Source organism: Coffea arabica, unplaced genomic scaffold (assembly GCF_036785885.1).
Source record: "Coffea arabica cultivar ET-39 unplaced genomic scaffold, Coffea Arabica ET-39 HiFi ptg000200l, whole genome shotgun sequence".
NCBI classification, from domain to species: Eukaryota; Viridiplantae; Streptophyta; class Magnoliopsida; order Gentianales; family Rubiaceae; genus Coffea; species Coffea arabica.
In genome coordinates this window covers 720,791-743,069 of record NW_027266262.1, presented here as the reverse complement: position 1 = coordinate 743,069, position 22,279 = coordinate 720,791, and the positions used below count along the sequence as shown (strand labels likewise).

Here is a 22,279-nt window from a genome sequence, read left to right as displayed (position 1 = left end):
GTTGGACCCGATGAACCCGAAAAGAAAACCGGTCGATTTCGGGTCAACCCGTGGTGACCTGATATGACCCGTTTACGAATTAAAAATAATTTAATAAACATAAAAATAATTTTATCTAACTAAACTAAGTTATTCTTTTTTTCAAAGGCATTAATTACTTAATCCTAAACGAATTTATTTAATTTGTGTGAAGTTGAAATTATTATACTTGGACAAATAATATATTATATTATTTTTCACTTTTGTATTGTTTTAATTTATTTTATATTTTGCTTGGGATAAAACACTTTTACGGTGTTTAATTTATTTTAGATTTGATTTGGAATCATTTATTTAAATTTTTATTACTTGATTATGTAATTAGTTTTGTGAGAAATTGATTTTATTAGAAATTACAGTGATAAATTAATAAATTAAAATTAAGTTTCGGGTCATTTCGGGTCGACCCGCCGCCCCGTAAACCTGAAATTTTCGGGTTCGGGTCAGCATACCTGACCCGTCACGGGTTGGCGGGTCGGGGTTCGGGTCAACAGATTTTCTGGCGGGTCTGTTGACCCGAACCCGACCCGCCAACCTGATTTGGACCCGAATTGCCACCCCTAACTGCAAGCGTGAAGGATTGATTTCATGATAATTTAGAGTTGCGGGATGAGGGAAAAAAACAGGGTGCAAATCAATAACAAAAAAAAATATAAAGTAAATAAATAAAAGGATAAGAGGAAAATGCTTGAATAAATCTGTTGACCCGAACCCCGACCCGCCAACCCGTGACGGGTCAGGTATGCTGACCCGAACCCGAAAATTTCAGGTTTACGGGGCGGCGGGTCGACCCGAAATGACCCGAAACTTAATTTTAATTTATTAATTTATCACTGTAATTTCTAATAAAATCAATTTCTCACAAAACTAATTACATAATCAAGTAATAAAAATTTAAATAAATGATTCCAAATCAAATCTAAAATATTATATTTTTTTTTGTTATTGATTTGCACCCTGTTTTTTTCCCTCATCCCGCAACTCTAAATTATCATGAAATCAATCCTTCACGCTTGCAGTTAGGGGTGGCAATTCGGGTCCAAATCAGGTTGGCGGGTCGGGTTCGGGTCAACAGACCCGCCAGAAAATCTGTTGACCCGAACCCCGACCCGCCAACCCGTGACGGGTCAGGTATGCTGACCCGAACCCGAAAATTTCAGGTTTACGGGGCGGCGGGTCGACCCGAAATGACCCGAAACTTAATTTTAATTTATTAATTTATCACTGTAATTTCTAATAAAATCAATTTCTCACAAAACTAATTACATAATCAAGTAATAAAAATTTAAATAAATGATTCCAAATCAAATCTAAAATAAATTAAACACCGTAAAAGTGTTTTATCCCAAGCAAAATATAAAATAAATTAAAACAATACAAAAGTGAAAAATAATATAATATATTATTTGTCCAAGTACAATAATTTCAACTTCACACAAATTAAATAAATTCGTTTAGGATTAAGTAATTAATGCCTTTGAAAAAAAGAATAACTTAGTTTAGTTAGATAAAATTATTTTTATGTTTATTAAATTATTTTTAATTCGTAAACGGGTCATATCGGGTCATATCAGGTCACCACGGGTTGACCCGAAATCGACCGGTTTTCTTTTCGGGTTCATCGGGTCCAACCCGATTCTGACCCGAATTCCCGAAACCTCAACCCAAACCCATTAATTTCGTGTTAGGTTCGTGTCGTGTCGAAAATTGCCACCCCTAGTTGCGGTGATGCATTTGCGCCGACAAATTTGAGCGACGATCCGGGCTTTGATCGAGCCGTACCGTTCCTGATTTGTCTCGCGCCTTCAGATCCTCCTTCACGCTTCGACAAGAAGCAAAATATTAAGCAATCGTTCCGACGGAGCTAAATTACTACAGGATAAAGAACGAATAGGAAATTTGGATTTCGAAACAAAAAAGAGAGGGGTGCAACACGAGGACTTCCCAGGGGGTCACCCATCCTAGTACTACTCTCGCCCAAGCACGCTTAACTTCGGAGTTCTGATGGGATCCGGTGCATTAGTGCTGGTATGATCGCACCCGCCATGTTCCTTTCGCGTTATTCTTTTAAACTACCCCGTCCTGCGAAGCAGTGTGGCTTTTCTAGACCGAAATTCATTTTAAGCGTCAATTCAAGCATTTTCCTCTTATCCTTTTATTTATTTACTTTATATTTTTTTTTGTTATTGATTTGCACCCTGTTTTTTTCCCTCATCCCGCAACTCTAAATTATCATGAAATCAATCCTTCACGCTTGCAGTTAGGGGTGGCAATTCGGGTCCAAATCAGGTTGGCGGGTCGGGTTCGGGTCAACAGACCCGCCAGAAAATCTGTTGACCCGAACCCCGACCCGCCAACCCGTGACGGGTCAGGTATGCTGACCCGAACCCGAAAATTTCAGGTTTACGGGGCGGCGGGTCGACCCGAAATGACCCGAAACTTAATTTTAATTTATTAATTTATCACTGTAATTTCTAATAAAATCAATTTCTCACAAAACTAATTACATAATCAAGTAATAAAAATTTAAATAAATGATTCCAAATCAAATCTAAAATAAATTAAACACCGTAAAAGTGTTTTATCCCAAGCAAAATATAAAATAAATTAAAACAATACAAAAGTGAAAAATAATATAATATATTATTTGTCCAAGTACAATAATTTCAACTTCACACAAATTAAATAAATTCGTTTAGGATTAAGTAATTAATGCCTTTGAAAAAAAGAATAACTTAGTTTAGTTAGATAAAATTATTTTTATGTTTATTAAATTATTTTTAATTCGTAAACGGGTCATATCGGGTCATATCAGGTCACCACGGGTTGACCCGAAATCGACCGGTTTTCTTTTCGGGTTCATCGGGTCCAACCCGATTCTGACCCGAATTCCCGAAACCTCAACCCAAACCCATTAATTTCGTGTTAGGTTCGTGTCGTGTCGAAAATTGCCACCCCTAGTTGCGGTGATGCATTTGCGCCGACAAATTTGAGCGACGATCCGGGCTTTGATCGAGCCGTACCGTTCCTGATTTGTCTCGCGCCTTCAGATCCTCCTTCACGCTTCGACAAGAAGCAAAATATTAAGCAATCGTTCCGACGGAGCTAAATTACTACAGGATAAAGAACGAATAGGAAATTTGGATTTCGAAACAAAAAAGAGAGGGGTGCAACACGAGGACTTCCCAGGGGGTCACCCATCCTAGTACTACTCTCGCCCAAGCACGCTTAACTTCGGAGTTCTGATGGGATCCGGTGCATTAGTGCTGGTATGATCGCACCCGCCATGTTCCTTTCGCGTTATTCTTTTAAACTACCCCGTCCTGCGAAGCAGTGTGGCTTTTCTAGACCGAAATTCATTTTAAGCGTCAATTCAAGCATTTTCCTCTTATCCTTTTATTTATTTACTTTATATTTTTTTTTGTTATTGATTTGCACCCTGTTTTTTTCCCTCATCCCGCAACTCTAAATTATCATGAAATCAATCCTTCACGCTTGCAGTTAGGGGTGGCAATTCGGGTCCAAATCAGGTTGGCGGGTCGGGTTCGGGTCAACAGACCCGCCAGAAAATCTGTTGACCCGAACCCCGACCCGCCAACCCGTGACGGGTCAGGTATGCTGACCCGAACCCGAAAATTTCAGGTTTACGGGGCGGCGGGTCGACCCGAAATGACCCGAAACTTAATTTTAATTTATTAATTTATCACTGTAATTTCTAATAAAATCAATTTCTCACAAAACTAATTACATAATCAAGTAATAAAAATTTAAATAAATGATTCCAAATCAAATCTAAAATAAATTAAACACCGTAAAAGTGTTTTATCCCAAGCAAAATATAAAATAAATTAAAACAATACAAAAGTGAAAAATAATATAATATATTATTTGTCCAAGTACAATAATTTCAACTTCACACAAATTAAATAAATTCGTTTAGGATTAAGTAATTAATGCCTTTGAAAAAAAGAATAACTTAGTTTAGTTAGATAAAATTATTTTTATGTTTATTAAATTATTTTTAATTCGTAAACGGGTCATATCGGGTCATATCAGGTCACCACGGGTTGACCCGAAATCGACCGGTTTTCTTTTCGGGTTCATCGGGTCCAACCCGATTCTGACCCGAATTCCCGAAACCTCAACCCAAACCCATTAATTTCGTGTTAGGTTCGTGTCGTGTCGAAAATTGCCACCCCTAGTTGCGGTGATGCATTTGCGCCGACAAATTTGAGCGACGATCCGGGCTTTGATCGAGCCGTACCGTTCCTGATTTGTCTCGCGCCTTCAGATCCTCCTTCACGCTTCGACAAGAAGCAAAATATTAAGCAATCGTTCCGACGGAGCTAAATTACTACAGGATAAAGAACGAATAGGAAATTTGGATTTCGAAACAAAAAAGAGAGGGGTGCAACACGAGGACTTCCCAGGGGGTCACCCATCCTAGTACTACTCTCGCCCAAGCACGCTTAACTTCGGAGTTCTGATGGGATCCGGTGCATTAGTGCTGGTATGATCGCACCCGCCATGTTCCTTTCGCGTTATTCTTTTAAACTACCCCGTCCTGCGAAGCAGTGTGGCTTTTCTAGACCGAAATTCATTTTAAGCGTCAATTCAAGCATTTTCCTCTTATCCTTTTATTTATTTACTTTATATTTTTTTTTGTTATTGATTTGCACCCTGTTTTTTTCCCTCATCCCGCAACTCTAAATTATCATGAAATCAATCCTTCACGCTTGCAGTTAGGGGTGGCAATTCGGGTCCAAATCAGGTTGGCGGGTCGGGTTCGGGTCAACAGACCCGCCAGAAAATCTGTTGACCCGAACCCCGACCCGCCAACCCGTGACGGGTCAGGTATGCTGACCCGAACCCGAAAATTTCAGGTTTACGGGGCGGCGGGTCGACCCGAAATGACCCGAAACTTAATTTTAATTTATTAATTTATCACTGTAATTTCTAATAAAATCAATTTCTCACAAAACTAATTACATAATCAAGTAATAAAAATTTAAATAAATGATTCCAAATCAAATCTAAAATAAATTAAACACCGTAAAAGTGTTTTATCCCAAGCAAAATATAAAATAAATTAAAACAATACAAAAGTGAAAAATAATATAATATATTATTTGTCCAAGTACAATAATTTCAACTTCACACAAATTAAATAAATTCGTTTAGGATTAAGTAATTAATGCCTTTGAAAAAAAGAATAACTTAGTTTAGTTAGATAAAATTATTTTTATGTTTATTAAATTATTTTTAATTCGTAAACGGGTCATATCGGGTCATATCAGGTCACCACGGGTTGACCCGAAATCGACCGGTTTTCTTTTCGGGTTCATCGGGTCCAACCCGATTCTGACCCGAATTCCCGAAACCTCAACCCAAACCCATTAATTTCGTGTTAGGTTCGTGTCGTGTCGAAAATTGCCACCCCTAGTTGCGGTGATGCATTTGCGCCGACAAATTTGAGCGACGATCCGGGCTTTGATCGAGCCGTACCGTTCCTGATTTGTCTCGCGCCTTCAGATCCTCCTTCACGCTTCGACAAGAAGCAAAATATTAAGCAATCGTTCCGACGGAGCTAAATTACTACAGGATAAAGAACGAATAGGAAATTTGGATTTCGAAACAAAAAAGAGAGGGGTGCAACACGAGGACTTCCCAGGGGGTCACCCATCCTAGTACTACTCTCGCCCAAGCACGCTTAACTTCGGAGTTCTGATGGGATCCGGTGCATTAGTGCTGGTATGATCGCACCCGCCATGTTCCTTTCGCGTTATTCTTTTAAACTACCCCGTCCTGCGAAGCAGTGTGGCTTTTCTAGACCGAAATTCATTTTAAGCGTCAATTCAAGCATTTTCCTCTTATCCTTTTATTTATTTACTTTATATTTTTTTTTGTTATTGATTTGCACCCTGTTTTTTTCCCTCATCCCGCAACTCTAAATTATCATGAAATCAATCCTTCACGCTTGCAGTTAGGGGTGGCAATTCGGGTCCAAATCAGGTTGGCGGGTCGGGTTCGGGTCAACAGACCCGCCAGAAAATCTGTTGACCCGAACCCCGACCCGCCAACCCGTGACGGGTCAGGTATGCTGACCCGAACCCGAAAATTTCAGGTTTACGGGGCGGCGGGTCGACCCGAAATGACCCGAAACTTAATTTTAATTTATTAATTTATCACTGTAATTTCTAATAAAATCAATTTCTCACAAAACTAATTACATAATCAAGTAATAAAAATTTAAATAAATGATTCCAAATCAAATCTAAAATAAATTAAACACCGTAAAAGTGTTTTATCCCAAGCAAAATATAAAATAAATTAAAACAATACAAAAGTGAAAAATAATATAATATATTATTTGTCCAAGTACAATAATTTCAACTTCACACAAATTAAATAAATTCGTTTAGGATTAAGTAATTAATGCCTTTGAAAAAAAGAATAACTTAGTTTAGTTAGATAAAATTATTTTTATGTTTATTAAATTATTTTTAATTCGTAAACGGGTCATATCGGGTCATATCAGGTCACCACGGGTTGACCCGAAATCGACCGGTTTTCTTTTCGGGTTCATCGGGTCCAACCCGATTCTGACCCGAATTCCCGAAACCTCAACCCAAACCCATTAATTTCGTGTTAGGTTCGTGTCGTGTCGAAAATTGCCACCCCTAGTTGCGGTGATGCATTTGCGCCGACAAATTTGAGCGACGATCCGGGCTTTGATCGAGCCGTACCGTTCCTGATTTGTCTCGCGCCTTCAGATCCTCCTTCACGCTTCGACAAGAAGCAAAATATTAAGCAATCGTTCCGACGGAGCTAAATTACTACAGGATAAAGAACGAATAGGAAATTTGGATTTCGAAACAAAAAAGAGAGGGGTGCAACACGAGGACTTCCCAGGGGGTCACCCATCCTAGTACTACTCTCGCCCAAGCACGCTTAACTTCGGAGTTCTGATGGGATCCGGTGCATTAGTGCTGGTATGATCGCACCCGCCATGTTCCTTTCGCGTTATTCTTTTAAACTACCCCGTCCTGCGAAGCAGTGTGGCTTTTCTAGACCGAAATTCATTTTAAGCGTCAATTCAAGCATTTTCCTCTTATCCTTTTATTTATTTACTTTATATTTTTTTTTGTTATTGATTTGCACCCTGTTTTTTTCCCTCATCCCGCAACTCTAAATTATCATGAAATCAATCCTTCACGCTTGCAGTTAGGGGTGGCAATTCGGGTCCAAATCAGGTTGGCGGGTCGGGTTCGGGTCAACAGACCCGCCAGAAAATCTGTTGACCCGAACCCCGACCCGCCAACCCGTGACGGGTCAGGTATGCTGACCCGAACCCGAAAATTTCAGGTTTACGGGGCGGCGGGTCGACCCGAAATGACCCGAAACTTAATTTTAATTTATTAATTTATCACTGTAATTTCTAATAAAATCAATTTCTCACAAAACTAATTACATAATCAAGTAATAAAAATTTAAATAAATGATTCCAAATCAAATCTAAAATAAATTAAACACCGTAAAAGTGTTTTATCCCAAGCAAAATATAAAATAAATTAAAACAATACAAAAGTGAAAAATAATATAATATATTATTTGTCCAAGTACAATAATTTCAACTTCACACAAATTAAATAAATTCGTTTAGGATTAAGTAATTAATGCCTTTGAAAAAAAGAATAACTTAGTTTAGTTAGATAAAATTATTTTTATGTTTATTAAATTATTTTTAATTCGTAAACGGGTCATATCGGGTCATATCAGGTCACCACGGGTTGACCCGAAATCGACCGGTTTTCTTTTCGGGTTCATCGGGTCCAACCCGATTCTGACCCGAATTCCCGAAACCTCAACCCAAACCCATTAATTTCGTGTTAGGTTCGTGTCGTGTCGAAAATTGCCACCCCTAGTTGCGGTGATGCATTTGCGCCGACAAATTTGAGCGACGATCCGGGCTTTGATCGAGCCGTACCGTTCCTGATTTGTCTCGCGCCTTCAGATCCTCCTTCACGCTTCGACAAGAAGCAAAATATTAAGCAATCGTTCCGACGGAGCTAAATTACTACAGGATAAAGAACGAATAGGAAATTTGGATTTCGAAACAAAAAAGAGAGGGGTGCAACACGAGGACTTCCCAGGGGGTCACCCATCCTAGTACTACTCTCGCCCAAGCACGCTTAACTTCGGAGTTCTGATGGGATCCGGTGCATTAGTGCTGGTATGATCGCACCCGCCATGTTCCTTTCGCGTTATTCTTTTAAACTACCCCGTCCTGCGAAGCAGTGTGGCTTTTCTAGACCGAAATTCATTTTAAGCGTCAATTCAAGCATTTTCCTCTTATCCTTTTATTTATTTACTTTATATTTTTTTTTGTTATTGATTTGCACCCTGTTTTTTTCCCTCATCCCGCAACTCTAAATTATCATGAAATCAATCCTTCACGCTTGCAGTTAGGGGTGGCAATTCGGGTCCAAATCAGGTTGGCGGGTCGGGTTCGGGTCAACAGACCCGCCAGAAAATCTGTTGACCCGAACCCCGACCCGCCAACCCGTGACGGGTCAGGTATGCTGACCCGAACCCGAAAATTTCAGGTTTACGGGGCGGCGGGTCGACCCGAAATGACCCGAAACTTAATTTTAATTTATTAATTTATCACTGTAATTTCTAATAAAATCAATTTCTCACAAAACTAATTACATAATCAAGTAATAAAAATTTAAATAAATGATTCCAAATCAAATCTAAAATAAATTAAACACCGTAAAAGTGTTTTATCCCAAGCAAAATATAAAATAAATTAAAACAATACAAAAGTGAAAAATAATATAATATATTATTTGTCCAAGTACAATAATTTCAACTTCACACAAATTAAATAAATTCGTTTAGGATTAAGTAATTAATGCCTTTGAAAAAAAGAATAACTTAGTTTAGTTAGATAAAATTATTTTTATGTTTATTAAATTATTTTTAATTCGTAAACGGGTCATATCGGGTCATATCAGGTCACCACGGGTTGACCCGAAATCGACCGGTTTTCTTTTCGGGTTCATCGGGTCCAACCCGATTCTGACCCGAATTCCCGAAACCTCAACCCAAACCCATTAATTTCGTGTTAGGTTCGTGTCGTGTCGAAAATTGCCACCCCTAGTTGCGGTGATGCATTTGCGCCGACAAATTTGAGCGACGATCCGGGCTTTGATCGAGCCGTACCGTTCCTGATTTGTCTCGCGCCTTCAGATCCTCCTTCACGCTTCGACAAGAAGCAAAATATTAAGCAATCGTTCCGACGGAGCTAAATTACTACAGGATAAAGAACGAATAGGAAATTTGGATTTCGAAACAAAAAAGAGAGGGGTGCAACACGAGGACTTCCCAGGGGGTCACCCATCCTAGTACTACTCTCGCCCAAGCACGCTTAACTTCGGAGTTCTGATGGGATCCGGTGCATTAGTGCTGGTATGATCGCACCCGCCATGTTCCTTTCGCGTTATTCTTTTAAACTACCCCGTCCTGCGAAGCAGTGTGGCTTTTCTAGACCGAAATTCATTTTAAGCGTCAATTCAAGCATTTTCCTCTTATCCTTTTATTTATTTACTTTATATTTTTTTTTGTTATTGATTTGCACCCTGTTTTTTTCCCTCATCCCGCAACTCTAAATTATCATGAAATCAATCCTTCACGCTTGCAGTTAGGGGTGGCAATTCGGGTCCAAATCAGGTTGGCGGGTCGGGTTCGGGTCAACAGACCCGCCAGAAAATCTGTTGACCCGAACCCCGACCCGCCAACCCGTGACGGGTCAGGTATGCTGACCCGAACCCGAAAATTTCAGGTTTACGGGGCGGCGGGTCGACCCGAAATGACCCGAAACTTAATTTTAATTTATTAATTTATCACTGTAATTTCTAATAAAATCAATTTCTCACAAAACTAATTACATAATCAAGTAATAAAAATTTAAATAAATGATTCCAAATCAAATCTAAAATAAATTAAACACCGTAAAAGTGTTTTATCCCAAGCAAAATATAAAATAAATTAAAACAATACAAAAGTGAAAAATAATATAATATATTATTTGTCCAAGTACAATAATTTCAACTTCACACAAATTAAATAAATTCGTTTAGGATTAAGTAATTAATGCCTTTGAAAAAAAGAATAACTTAGTTTAGTTAGATAAAATTATTTTTATGTTTATTAAATTATTTTTAATTCGTAAACGGGTCATATCGGGTCATATCAGGTCACCACGGGTTGACCCGAAATCGACCGGTTTTCTTTTCGGGTTCATCGGGTCCAACCCGATTCTGACCCGAATTCCCGAAACCTCAACCCAAACCCATTAATTTCGTGTTAGGTTCGTGTCGTGTCGAAAATTGCCACCCCTAGTTGCGGTGATGCATTTGCGCCGACAAATTTGAGCGACGATCCGGGCTTTGATCGAGCCGTACCGTTCCTGATTTGTCTCGCGCCTTCAGATCCTCCTTCACGCTTCGACAAGAAGCAAAATATTAAGCAATCGTTCCGACGGAGCTAAATTACTACAGGATAAAGAACGAATAGGAAATTTGGATTTCGAAACAAAAAAGAGAGGGGTGCAACACGAGGACTTCCCAGGGGGTCACCCATCCTAGTACTACTCTCGCCCAAGCACGCTTAACTTCGGAGTTCTGATGGGATCCGGTGCATTAGTGCTGGTATGATCGCACCCGCCATGTTCCTTTCGCGTTATTCTTTTAAACTACCCCGTCCTGCGAAGCAGTGTGGCTTTTCTAGACCGAAATTCATTTTAAGCGTCAATTCAAGCATTTTCCTCTTATCCTTTTATTTATTTACTTTATATTTTTTTTTGTTATTGATTTGCACCCTGTTTTTTTCCCTCATCCCGCAACTCTAAATTATCATGAAATCAATCCTTCACGCTTGCAGTTAGGGGTGGCAATTCGGGTCCAAATCAGGTTGGCGGGTCGGGTTCGGGTCAACAGACCCGCCAGAAAATCTGTTGACCCGAACCCCGACCCGCCAACCCGTGACGGGTCAGGTATGCTGACCCGAACCCGAAAATTTCAGGTTTACGGGGCGGCGGGTCGACCCGAAATGACCCGAAACTTAATTTTAATTTATTAATTTATCACTGTAATTTCTAATAAAATCAATTTCTCACAAAACTAATTACATAATCAAGTAATAAAAATTTAAATAAATGATTCCAAATCAAATCTAAAATAAATTAAACACCGTAAAAGTGTTTTATCCCAAGCAAAATATAAAATAAATTAAAACAATACAAAAGTGAAAAATAATATAATATATTATTTGTCCAAGTACAATAATTTCAACTTCACACAAATTAAATAAATTCGTTTAGGATTAAGTAATTAATGCCTTTGAAAAAAAGAATAACTTAGTTTAGTTAGATAAAATTATTTTTATGTTTATTAAATTATTTTTAATTCGTAAACGGGTCATATCGGGTCATATCAGGTCACCACGGGTTGACCCGAAATCGACCGGTTTTCTTTTCGGGTTCATCGGGTCCAACCCGATTCTGACCCGAATTCCCGAAACCTCAACCCAAACCCATTAATTTCGTGTTAGGTTCGTGTCGTGTCGAAAATTGCCACCCCTAGTTGCGGTGATGCATTTGCGCCGACAAATTTGAGCGACGATCCGGGCTTTGATCGAGCCGTACCGTTCCTGATTTGTCTCGCGCCTTCAGATCCTCCTTCACGCTTCGACAAGAAGCAAAATATTAAGCAATCGTTCCGACGGAGCTAAATTACTACAGGATAAAGAACGAATAGGAAATTTGGATTTCGAAACAAAAAAGAGAGGGGTGCAACACGAGGACTTCCCAGGGGGTCACCCATCCTAGTACTACTCTCGCCCAAGCACGCTTAACTTCGGAGTTCTGATGGGATCCGGTGCATTAGTGCTGGTATGATCGCACCCGCCATGTTCCTTTCGCGTTATTCTTTTAAACTACCCCGTCCTGCGAAGCAGTGTGGCTTTTCTAGACCGAAATTCATTTTAAGCGTCAATTCAAGCATTTTCCTCTTATCCTTTTATTTATTTACTTTATATTTTTTTTTGTTATTGATTTGCACCCTGTTTTTTTCCCTCATCCCGCAACTCTAAATTATCATGAAATCAATCCTTCACGCTTGCAGTTAGGGGTGGCAATTCGGGTCCAAATCAGGTTGGCGGGTCGGGTTCGGGTCAACAGACCCGCCAGAAAATCTGTTGACCCGAACCCCGACCCGCCAACCCGTGACGGGTCAGGTATGCTGACCCGAACCCGAAAATTTCAGGTTTACGGGGCGGCGGGTCGACCCGAAATGACCCGAAACTTAATTTTAATTTATTAATTTATCACTGTAATTTCTAATAAAATCAATTTCTCACAAAACTAATTACATAATCAAGTAATAAAAATTTAAATAAATGATTCCAAATCAAATCTAAAATAAATTAAACACCGTAAAAGTGTTTTATCCCAAGCAAAATATAAAATAAATTAAAACAATACAAAAGTGAAAAATAATATAATATATTATTTGTCCAAGTACAATAATTTCAACTTCACACAAATTAAATAAATTCGTTTAGGATTAAGTAATTAATGCCTTTGAAAAAAAGAATAACTTAGTTTAGTTAGATAAAATTATTTTTATGTTTATTAAATTATTTTTAATTCGTAAACGGGTCATATCGGGTCATATCAGGTCACCACGGGTTGACCCGAAATCGACCGGTTTTCTTTTCGGGTTCATCGGGTCCAACCCGATTCTGACCCGAATTCCCGAAACCTCAACCCAAACCCATTAATTTCGTGTTAGGTTCGTGTCGTGTCGAAAATTGCCACCCCTAGTTGCGGTGATGCATTTGCGCCGACAAATTTGAGCGACGATCCGGGCTTTGATCGAGCCGTACCGTTCCTGATTTGTCTCGCGCCTTCAGATCCTCCTTCACGCTTCGACAAGAAGCAAAATATTAAGCAATCGTTCCGACGGAGCTAAATTACTACAGGATAAAGAACGAATAGGAAATTTGGATTTCGAAACAAAAAAGAGAGGGGTGCAACACGAGGACTTCCCAGGGGGTCACCCATCCTAGTACTACTCTCGCCCAAGCACGCTTAACTTCGGAGTTCTGATGGGATCCGGTGCATTAGTGCTGGTATGATCGCACCCGCCATGTTCCTTTCGCGTTATTCTTTTAAACTACCCCGTCCTGCGAAGCAGTGTGGCTTTTCTAGACCGAAATTCATTTTAAGCGTCAATTCAAGCATTTTCCTCTTATCCTTTTATTTATTTACTTTATATTTTTTTTTGTTATTGATTTGCACCCTGTTTTTTTCCCTCATCCCGCAACTCTAAATTATCATGAAATCAATCCTTCACGCTTGCAGTTAGGGGTGGCAATTCGGGTCCAAATCAGGTTGGCGGGTCGGGTTCGGGTCAACAGACCCGCCAGAAAATCTGTTGACCCGAACCCCGACCCGCCAACCCGTGACGGGTCAGGTATGCTGACCCGAACCCGAAAATTTCAGGTTTACGGGGCGGCGGGTCGACCCGAAATGACCCGAAACTTAATTTTAATTTATTAATTTATCACTGTAATTTCTAATAAAATCAATTTCTCACAAAACTAATTACATAATCAAGTAATAAAAATTTAAATAAATGATTCCAAATCAAATCTAAAATAAATTAAACACCGTAAAAGTGTTTTATCCCAAGCAAAATATAAAATAAATTAAAACAATACAAAAGTGAAAAATAATATAATATATTATTTGTCCAAGTACAATAATTTCAACTTCACACAAATTAAATAAATTCGTTTAGGATTAAGTAATTAATGCCTTTGAAAAAAAGAATAACTTAGTTTAGTTAGATAAAATTATTTTTATGTTTATTAAATTATTTTTAATTCGTAAACGGGTCATATCGGGTCATATCAGGTCACCACGGGTTGACCCGAAATCGACCGGTTTTCTTTTCGGGTTCATCGGGTCCAACCCGATTCTGACCCGAATTCCCGAAACCTCAACCCAAACCCATTAATTTCGTGTTAGGTTCGTGTCGTGTCGAAAATTGCCACCCCTAGTTGCGGTGATGCATTTGCGCCGACAAATTTGAGCGACGATCCGGGCTTTGATCGAGCCGTACCGTTCCTGATTTGTCTCGCGCCTTCAGATCCTCCTTCACGCTTCGACAAGAAGCAAAATATTAAGCAATCGTTCCGACGGAGCTAAATTACTACAGGATAAAGAACGAATAGGAAATTTGGATTTCGAAACAAAAAAGAGAGGGGTGCAACACGAGGACTTCCCAGGGGGTCACCCATCCTAGTACTACTCTCGCCCAAGCACGCTTAACTTCGGAGTTCTGATGGGATCCGGTGCATTAGTGCTGGTATGATCGCACCCGCCATGTTCCTTTCGCGTTATTCTTTTAAACTACCCCGTCCTGCGAAGCAGTGTGGCTTTTCTAGACCGAAATTCATTTTAAGCGTCAATTCAAGCATTTTCCTCTTATCCTTTTATTTATTTACTTTATATTTTTTTTTGTTATTGATTTGCACCCTGTTTTTTTCCCTCATCCCGCAACTCTAAATTATCATGAAATCAATCCTTCACGCTTGCAGTTAGGGGTGGCAATTCGGGTCCAAATCAGGTTGGCGGGTCGGGTTCGGGTCAACAGACCCGCCAGAAAATCTGTTGACCCGAACCCCGACCCGCCAACCCGTGACGGGTCAGGTATGCTGACCCGAACCCGAAAATTTCAGGTTTACGGGGCGGCGGGTCGACCCGAAATGACCCGAAACTTAATTTTAATTTATTAATTTATCACTGTAATTTCTAATAAAATCAATTTCTCACAAAACTAATTACATAATCAAGTAATAAAAATTTAAATAAATGATTCCAAATCAAATCTAAAATAAATTAAACACCGTAAAAGTGTTTTATCCCAAGCAAAATATAAAATAAATTAAAACAATACAAAAGTGAAAAATAATATAATATATTATTTGTCCAAGTACAATAATTTCAACTTCACACAAATTAAATAAATTCGTTTAGGATTAAGTAATTAATGCCTTTGAAAAAAAGAATAACTTAGTTTAGTTAGATAAAATTATTTTTATGTTTATTAAATTATTTTTAATTCGTAAACGGGTCATATCGGGTCATATCAGGTCACCACGGGTTGACCCGAAATCGACCGGTTTTCTTTTCGGGTTCATCGGGTCCAACCCGATTCTGACCCGAATTCCCGAAACCTCAACCCAAACCCATTAATTTCGTGTTAGGTTCGTGTCGTGTCGAAAATTGCCACCCCTAGTTGCGGTGATGCATTTGCGCCGACAAATTTGAGCGACGATCCGGGCTTTGATCGAGCCGTACCGTTCCTGATTTGTCTCGCGCCTTCAGATCCTCCTTCACGCTTCGACAAGAAGCAAAATATTAAGCAATCGTTCCGACGGAGCTAAATTACTACAGGATAAAGAACGAATAGGAAATTTGGATTTCGAAACAAAAAAGAGAGGGGTGCAACACGAGGACTTCCCAGGGGGTCACCCATCCTAGTACTACTCTCGCCCAAGCACGCTTAACTTCGGAGTTCTGATGGGATCCGGTGCATTAGTGCTGGTATGATCGCACCCGCCATGTTCCTTTCGCGTTATTCTTTTAAACTACCCCGTCCTGCGAAGCAGTGTGGCTTTTCTAGACCGAAATTCATTTTAAGCGTCAATTCAAGCATTTTCCTCTTATCCTTTTATTTATTTACTTTATATTTTTTTTTGTTATTGATTTGCACCCTGTTTTTTTCCCTCATCCCGCAACTCTAAATTATCATGAAATCAATCCTTCACGCTTGCAGTTAGGGGTGGCAATTCGGGTCCAAATCAGGTTGGCGGGTCGGGTTCGGGTCAACAGACCCGCCAGAAAATCTGTTGACCCGAACCCCGACCCGCCAACCCGTGACGGGTCAGGTATGCTGACCCGAACCCGAAAATTTCAGGTTTACGGGGCGGCGGGTCGACCCGAAATGACCCGAAACTTAATTTTAATTTATTAATTTATCACTGTAATTTCTAATAAAATCAATTTCTCACAAAACTAATTACATAATCAAGTAATAAAAATTTAAATAAATGATTCCAAATCAAATCTAAAATAAATTAAACACCGTAAAAGTGTTTTATCCCAAGCAAAATATAAAATAAATTAAAACAATACAAAAGTGAAAAATAATATAATATATTATTTGTCCAAGTACAATAATTTCAACTTCACACAAATTAAATAAATTCGTTTAGGATTAAGTAATTAATGCCTTTGAAAAAAAGAATAACTTAGTTTAGTTAGATAAAATTATTTTTATGTTTATTAAATTATTTTTAATTCGTAAACGGGTCATATCGGGTCATATCAGGTCACCACGGGTTGACCCGAAATCGACCGGTTTTCTTTTCGGGTTCATCGGGTCCAACCCGATTCTGACCCGAATTCCCGAAACCTCAACCCAAACCCATTAATTTCGTGTTAGGTTCGTGTCGTGTCGAAAATTGCCACCCCTAGTTGCGGTGATGCATTTGCGCCGACAAATTTGAGCGACGATCCGGGCTTTGATCGAGCCGTACCGTTCCTGATTTGTCTCGCGCCTTCAGATCCTCCTTCACGCTTCGACAAGAAGCAAAATATTAAGCAATCGTTCCGACGGAGCTAAATTACTACAGGATAAAGAACGAATAGGAAATTTGGATTTCGAAACAAAAAAGAGAGGGGTGCAACACGAGGACTTCCCAGGGGGTCACCCATCCTAGTACTACTCTCGCCCAAGCACGCTTAACTTCGGAGTTCTGATGGGATCCGGTGCATTAGTGCTGGTATGATCGCACCCGCCATGTTCCTTTCGCGTTATTCTTTTAAACTACCCCGTCCTGCGAAGCAGTGTGGCTTTTCTAGACCGAAATTCATTTTAAGCGTCAATTCAAGCATTTTCCTCTTATCCTTTTATTTATTTACTTTATATTTTTTTTTGTTATTGATTTGCACCCTGTTTTTTTCCCTCATCCCGCAACTCTAAATTATCATGAAATCAATCCTTCACGCTTGCAGTTAGGGGTGGCAATTCGGGTCCAAATCAGGTTGGCGGGTCGGGTTCGGGTCAACAGACCCGCCAGAAAATCTGTTGACCCGAACCCCGACCCGCCAACCCGTGACGGGTCAGGTATGCTGACCCGAACCCGAAAATTTCAGGTTTACGGGGCGGCGGGTCGACCCGAAATGACCCGAAACTTAATTTTAATTTATTAATTTATCACTGTAATTTCTAATAAAATCAATTTCTCACAAAACTAATTACATAATCAAGTAATAAAAATTTAAATAAATGATTCCAAATCAAATCTAAAATAAATTAAACACCGTAAAAGTGTTTTATCCCAAGCAAAATATAAAATAAATTAAAACAATACAAAAGTGAAAAATAATATAATATATTATTTGTCCAAGTACAATAATTTCAACTTCACACAAATTAAATAAATTCGTTTAGGATTAAGTAATTAATGCCTTTGAAAAAAAGAATAACTTAGTTTAGTTAGATAAAATTATTTTTATGTTTATTAAATTATTTTTAATTCGTAAACGGGTCATATCGGGTCATATCAGGTCACCACGGGTTGACCCGAAATCGACCGGTTTTCTTTTCGGGTTCATCGGGTCCAACCCGATTCTGACCCGAATTCCCGAAACCTCAACCCAAACCCATTAATTTCGTGTTAGGTTCGTGTCGTGTCGAAAATTGCCACCCCTAGTTGCGGTGATGCATTTGCGCCGACAAATTTGAGCGACGATCCGGGCTTTGATCGAGCCGTACCGTTCCTGATTTGTCTCGCGCCTTCAGATCCTCCTTCACGCTTCGACAAGAAGCAAAATATTAAGCAATCGTTCCGACGGAGCTAAATTACTACAGGATAAAGAACGAATAGGAAATTTGGATTTCGAAACAAAAAAGAGAGGGGTGCAACACGAGGACTTCCCAGGGGGTCACCCATCCTAGTACTACTCTCGCCCAAGCACGCTTAACTTCGGAGTTCTGATGGGATCCGGTGCATTAGTGCTGGTATGATCGCACCCGCCATGTTCCTTTCGCGTTATTCTTTTAAACTACCCCGTCCTGCGAAGCAGTGTGGCTTTTCTAGACCGAAATTCATTTTAAGCGTCAATTCAAGCATTTTCCTCTTATCCTTTTATTTATTTACTTTATATTTTTTTTTGTTATTGATTTGCACCCTGTTTTTTTCCCTCATCCCGCAACTCTAAATTATCATGAAATCAATCCTTCACGCTTGCAGTTAGGGGTGGCAATTCGGGTCCAAATCAGGTTGGCGGGTCGGGTTCGGGTCAACAGACCCGCCAGAAAATCTGTTGACCCGAACCCCGACCCGCCAACCCGTGACGGGTCAGGTATGCTGACCCGAACCCGAAAATTTCAGGTTTACGGGGCGGCGGGTCGACCCGAAATGACCCGAAACTTAATTTTAATTTATTAATTTATCACTGTAATTTCTAATAAAATCAATTTCTCACAAAACTAATTACATAATCAAGTAATAAAAATTTAAATAAATGATTCCAAATCAAATCTAAAATAAATTAAACACCGTAAAAGTGTTTTATCCCAAGCAAAATATAAAATAAATTAAAACAATACAAAAGTGAAAAATAATATAATATATTATTTGTCCAAGTACAATAATTTCAACTTCACACAAATTAAATAAATTCGTTTAGGATTAAGTAATTAATGCCTTTGAAAAAAAGAATAACTTAGTTTAGTTAGATAAAATTATTTTTATGTTTATTAAATTATTTTTAATTCGTAAACGGGTCATATCGGGTCATATCAGGTCACCACGGGTTGACCCGAAATCGACCGGTTTTCTTTTCGGGTTCATCGGGTCCAACCCGATTCTGACCCGAATTCCCGAAACCTCAACCCAAACCCATTAATTTCGTGTTAGGTTCGTGTCGTGTCGAAAATTGCCACCCCTAGTTGCGGTGATGCATTTGCGCCGACAAATTTGAGCGACGATCCGGGCTTTGATCGAGCCGTACCGTTCCTGATTTGTCTCGCGCCTTCAGATCCTCCTTCACGCTTCGACAAGAAGCAAAATATTAAGCAATCGTTCCGACGGAGCTAAATTACTACAGGATAAAGAACGAATAGGAAATTTGGATTTCGAAACAAAAAAGAGAGGGGTGCAACACGAGGACTTCCCAGGGGGTCACCCATCCTAGTACTACTCTCGCCCAAGCACGCTTAACTTCGGAGTTCTGATGGGATCCGGTGCATTAGTGCTGGTATGATCGCACCCGCCATGTTCCTTTCGCGTTATTCTTTTAAACTACCCCGTCCTGCGAAGCAGTGTGGCTTTTCTAGACCGAAATTCATTTTAAGCGTCAATTCAAGCATTTTCCTCTTATCCTTTTATTTATTTACTTTATATTTTTTTTTGTTATTGATTTGCACCCTGTTTTTTTCCCTCATCCCGCAACTCTAAATTATCATGAAATCAATCCTTCACGCTTGCAGTTAGGGGTGGCAATTCGGGTCCAAATCAGGTTGGCGGGTCGGGTTCGGGTCAACAGACCCGCCAGAAAATCTGTTGACCCGAACCCCGACCCGCCAACCCGTGACGGGTCAGGTATGCTGACCCGAACCCGAAAATTTCAGGTTTACGGGGCGGCGGGTCGACCCGAAATGACCCGAAACTTAATTTTAATTTATTAATTTATCACTGTAATTTCTAATAAAATCAATTTCTCACAAAACTAATTACATAATCAAGTAATAAAAATTTAAATAAATGATTCCAAATCAAATCTAAAATAAATTAAACACCGTAAAAGTGTTTTATCCCAAGCAAAATATAAAATAAATTAAAACAATACAAAAGTGAAAAATAATATAATATATTATTTGTCCAAGTACAATAATTTCAACTTCACACAAATTAAATAAATTCGTTTAGGATTAAGTAATTAATGCCTTTGAAAAAAAGAATAACTTAGTTTAGTTAGATAAAATTATTTTTATGTTTATTAAATTATTTTTAATTCGTAAACGGGTCATATCGGGTCATATCAGGTCACCACGGGTTGACCCGAAATCGACCGGTTTTCTTTTCGGGTTCATCGGGTCCAACCCGATTCTGACCCGAATTCCCGAAACCTCAACCCAAACCCATTAATTTCGTGTTAGGTTCGTGTCGTGTCGAAAATTGCCACCCCTAGTTGCGGTGATGCATTTGCGCCGACAAATTTGAGCGACGATCCGGGCTTTGATCGAGCCGTACCGTTCCTGATTTGTCTCGCGCCTTCAGATCCTCCTTCACGCTTCGACAAGAAGCAAAATATTAAGCAATCGTTCCGACGGAGCTAAATTACTACAGGATAAAGAACGAATAGGAAATTTGGATTTCGAAACAAAAAAGAGAGGGGTGCAACACGAGGACTTCCCAGGGGGTCACCCATCCTAGTACTACTCTCGCCCAAGCACGCTTAACTTCGGAGTTCTGATGGGATCCGGTGCATTAGTGCTGGTATGATCGCACCCGCCATGTTCCTTTCGCGTTATTCTTTTAAACTACCCCGTCCTGCGAAGCAGTGTGGCTTTTCTAGACCGAAATTCATTTTAAGCGTCAATTCAAGCATTTTCCTCTTATCCTTTTATTTATTTACTTTATATTTTTTTTTGTTATTGATTTGCACCCTGTTTTTTTCCCTCATCCCGCAACTCTAAATTATCATGAAATCAATCCTTCACGCTTGCAGTTAGGGGTGGCAATTCGGGTCCAAATCAGGTTGGCGGGTCGGGTTCGGGTCAACAGACCCGCCAGAAAATCTGTTGACCCGAACCCCGACCCGCCAACCCGTGACGGGTCAGGTATGCTGACCCGAACCCGAAAATTTCAGGTTTACGGGGCGGCGGGTCGACCCGAAATGACCCGAAACTTAATTTTAATTTATTAATTTATCACTGTAATTTCTAATAAAATCAATTTCTCACAAAACTAATTACATAATCAAGTAATAAAAATTTAAATAAATGATTCCAAATCAAATCTAAAATAAATTAAACACCGTAAAAGTGTTTTATCCCAAGCAAAATATAAAATAAATTAAAACAATACAAAAGTGAAAAATAATATAATATATTATTTGTCCAAGTACAATAATTTCAACTTCACACAAATTAAATAAATTCGTTTAGGATTAAGTAATTAATGCCTTTGAAAAAAAGAATAACTTAGTTTAGTTAGATAAAATTATTTTTATGTTTATTAAATTATTTTTAATTCGTAAACGGGTCATATCGGGTCATATCAGGTCACCACGGGTTGACCCGAAATCGACCGGTTTTCTTTTCGGGTTCATCGGGTCCAACCCGATTCTGACCCGAATTCCCGAAACCTCAACCCAAACCCATTAATTTCGTGTTAGGTTCGTGTCGTGTCGAAAATTGCCACCCCTAGTTGCGGTGATGCATTTGCGCCGACAAATTTGAGCGACGATCCGGGCTTTGATCGAGCCGTACCGTTCCTGATTTGTCTCGCGCCTTCAGATCCTCCTTCACGCTTCGACAAGAAGCAAAATATTAAGCAATCGTTCCGACGGAGCTAAATTACTACAGGATAAAGAACGAATAGGAAATTTGGATTTCGAAACAAAAAAGAGAGGGGTGCAACACGAGGACTTCCCAGGGGGTCACCCATCCTAGTACTACTCTCGCCCAAGCACGCTTAACTTCGGAGTTCTGATGGGATCCGGTGCATTAGTGCTGGTATGATCGCACCCGCCATGTTCCTTTCGCGTTATTCTTTTAAACTACCCCGTCCTGCGAAGCAGTGTGGCTTTTCTAGACCGAAATTCATTTTAAGCGTCAATTCAAGCATTTTCCTCTTATCCTTTTATTTATTTACTTTATATTTTTTTTTGTTATTGATTTGCACCCTGTTTTTTTCCCTCATCCCGCAACTCTAAATTATCATGAAATCAATCCTTCACGCTTGCAGTTAGGGGTGGCAATTCGGGTCCAAATCAGGTTGGCGGGTCGGGTTCGGGTCAACAGACCCGCCAGAAAATCTGTTGACCCGAACCCCGACCCGCCAACCCGTGACGGGTCAGGTATGCTGACCC

At 39.5% G+C, this 22,279-nt stretch overlaps 17 non-coding genes across 17 annotated transcripts; all 17 read right to left on the bottom strand.

The window, feature by feature from the left end:
* Nucleotides 1-1,962: 1,962 nt before the first annotated feature.
* On the bottom strand, nucleotides 1,963-2,081 carry LOC140033821 (5S ribosomal RNA). The gene has a single exon (XR_011837724.1). It is a non-coding gene; the product is annotated as a 5S ribosomal RNA (ribosomal RNA).
* A 1,122-nt stretch (nucleotides 2,082-3,203) lies between these two features.
* On the bottom strand, nucleotides 3,204-3,322 carry LOC140033810 (5S ribosomal RNA). Its single transcript, XR_011837713.1, has one exon. It is a non-coding gene; the product is annotated as a 5S ribosomal RNA (ribosomal RNA).
* Nucleotides 3,323-4,444: 1,122 nt separating this feature from the next.
* Nucleotides 4,445-4,563, bottom strand: LOC140033799 (5S ribosomal RNA). Its single transcript, XR_011837702.1, has one exon. It is a non-coding gene; the product is annotated as a 5S ribosomal RNA (ribosomal RNA).
* A 1,122-nt stretch (nucleotides 4,564-5,685) lies between these two features.
* Nucleotides 5,686-5,804, bottom strand: LOC140033788 (5S ribosomal RNA). Its single transcript, XR_011837691.1, has one exon. It is a non-coding gene; the product is annotated as a 5S ribosomal RNA (ribosomal RNA).
* Nucleotides 5,805-6,926: 1,122 nt separating this feature from the next.
* LOC140033776 (5S ribosomal RNA) lies at nucleotides 6,927-7,045 on the bottom strand. The gene has a single exon (XR_011837679.1). It is a non-coding gene; the product is annotated as a 5S ribosomal RNA (ribosomal RNA).
* A 1,122-nt stretch (nucleotides 7,046-8,167) lies between these two features.
* LOC140033764 (5S ribosomal RNA) lies at nucleotides 8,168-8,286 on the bottom strand. Its single transcript, XR_011837667.1, has one exon. It is a non-coding gene; the product is annotated as a 5S ribosomal RNA (ribosomal RNA).
* A 1,122-nt stretch (nucleotides 8,287-9,408) lies between these two features.
* Nucleotides 9,409-9,527, bottom strand: LOC140033753 (5S ribosomal RNA). The gene has a single exon (XR_011837656.1). It is a non-coding gene; the product is annotated as a 5S ribosomal RNA (ribosomal RNA).
* Nucleotides 9,528-10,649: 1,122 nt separating this feature from the next.
* On the bottom strand, nucleotides 10,650-10,768 carry LOC140033742 (5S ribosomal RNA). Its single transcript, XR_011837645.1, has one exon. It is a non-coding gene; the product is annotated as a 5S ribosomal RNA (ribosomal RNA).
* A 1,122-nt stretch (nucleotides 10,769-11,890) lies between these two features.
* On the bottom strand, nucleotides 11,891-12,009 carry LOC140033731 (5S ribosomal RNA). Its single transcript, XR_011837634.1, has one exon. It is a non-coding gene; the product is annotated as a 5S ribosomal RNA (ribosomal RNA).
* A 1,122-nt stretch (nucleotides 12,010-13,131) lies between these two features.
* On the bottom strand, nucleotides 13,132-13,250 carry LOC140033720 (5S ribosomal RNA). The gene has a single exon (XR_011837623.1). It is a non-coding gene; the product is annotated as a 5S ribosomal RNA (ribosomal RNA).
* Nucleotides 13,251-14,372: 1,122 nt separating this feature from the next.
* On the bottom strand, nucleotides 14,373-14,491 carry LOC140033709 (5S ribosomal RNA). Its single transcript, XR_011837612.1, has one exon. It is a non-coding gene; the product is annotated as a 5S ribosomal RNA (ribosomal RNA).
* A 1,122-nt stretch (nucleotides 14,492-15,613) lies between these two features.
* LOC140033698 (5S ribosomal RNA) lies at nucleotides 15,614-15,732 on the bottom strand. Its single transcript, XR_011837601.1, has one exon. It is a non-coding gene; the product is annotated as a 5S ribosomal RNA (ribosomal RNA).
* A 1,122-nt stretch (nucleotides 15,733-16,854) lies between these two features.
* Nucleotides 16,855-16,973, bottom strand: LOC140033687 (5S ribosomal RNA). Its single transcript, XR_011837590.1, has one exon. It is a non-coding gene; the product is annotated as a 5S ribosomal RNA (ribosomal RNA).
* Nucleotides 16,974-18,095: 1,122 nt separating this feature from the next.
* On the bottom strand, nucleotides 18,096-18,214 carry LOC140033676 (5S ribosomal RNA). Its single transcript, XR_011837579.1, has one exon. It is a non-coding gene; the product is annotated as a 5S ribosomal RNA (ribosomal RNA).
* Nucleotides 18,215-19,336: 1,122 nt separating this feature from the next.
* LOC140033664 (5S ribosomal RNA) lies at nucleotides 19,337-19,455 on the bottom strand. The gene has a single exon (XR_011837567.1). It is a non-coding gene; the product is annotated as a 5S ribosomal RNA (ribosomal RNA).
* Nucleotides 19,456-20,577: 1,122 nt separating this feature from the next.
* On the bottom strand, nucleotides 20,578-20,696 carry LOC140033652 (5S ribosomal RNA). Its single transcript, XR_011837554.1, has one exon. It is a non-coding gene; the product is annotated as a 5S ribosomal RNA (ribosomal RNA).
* A 1,122-nt stretch (nucleotides 20,697-21,818) lies between these two features.
* LOC140033641 (5S ribosomal RNA) lies at nucleotides 21,819-21,937 on the bottom strand. The gene has a single exon (XR_011837543.1). It is a non-coding gene; the product is annotated as a 5S ribosomal RNA (ribosomal RNA).
* Nucleotides 21,938-22,279: the final 342 nt, after the last annotated feature.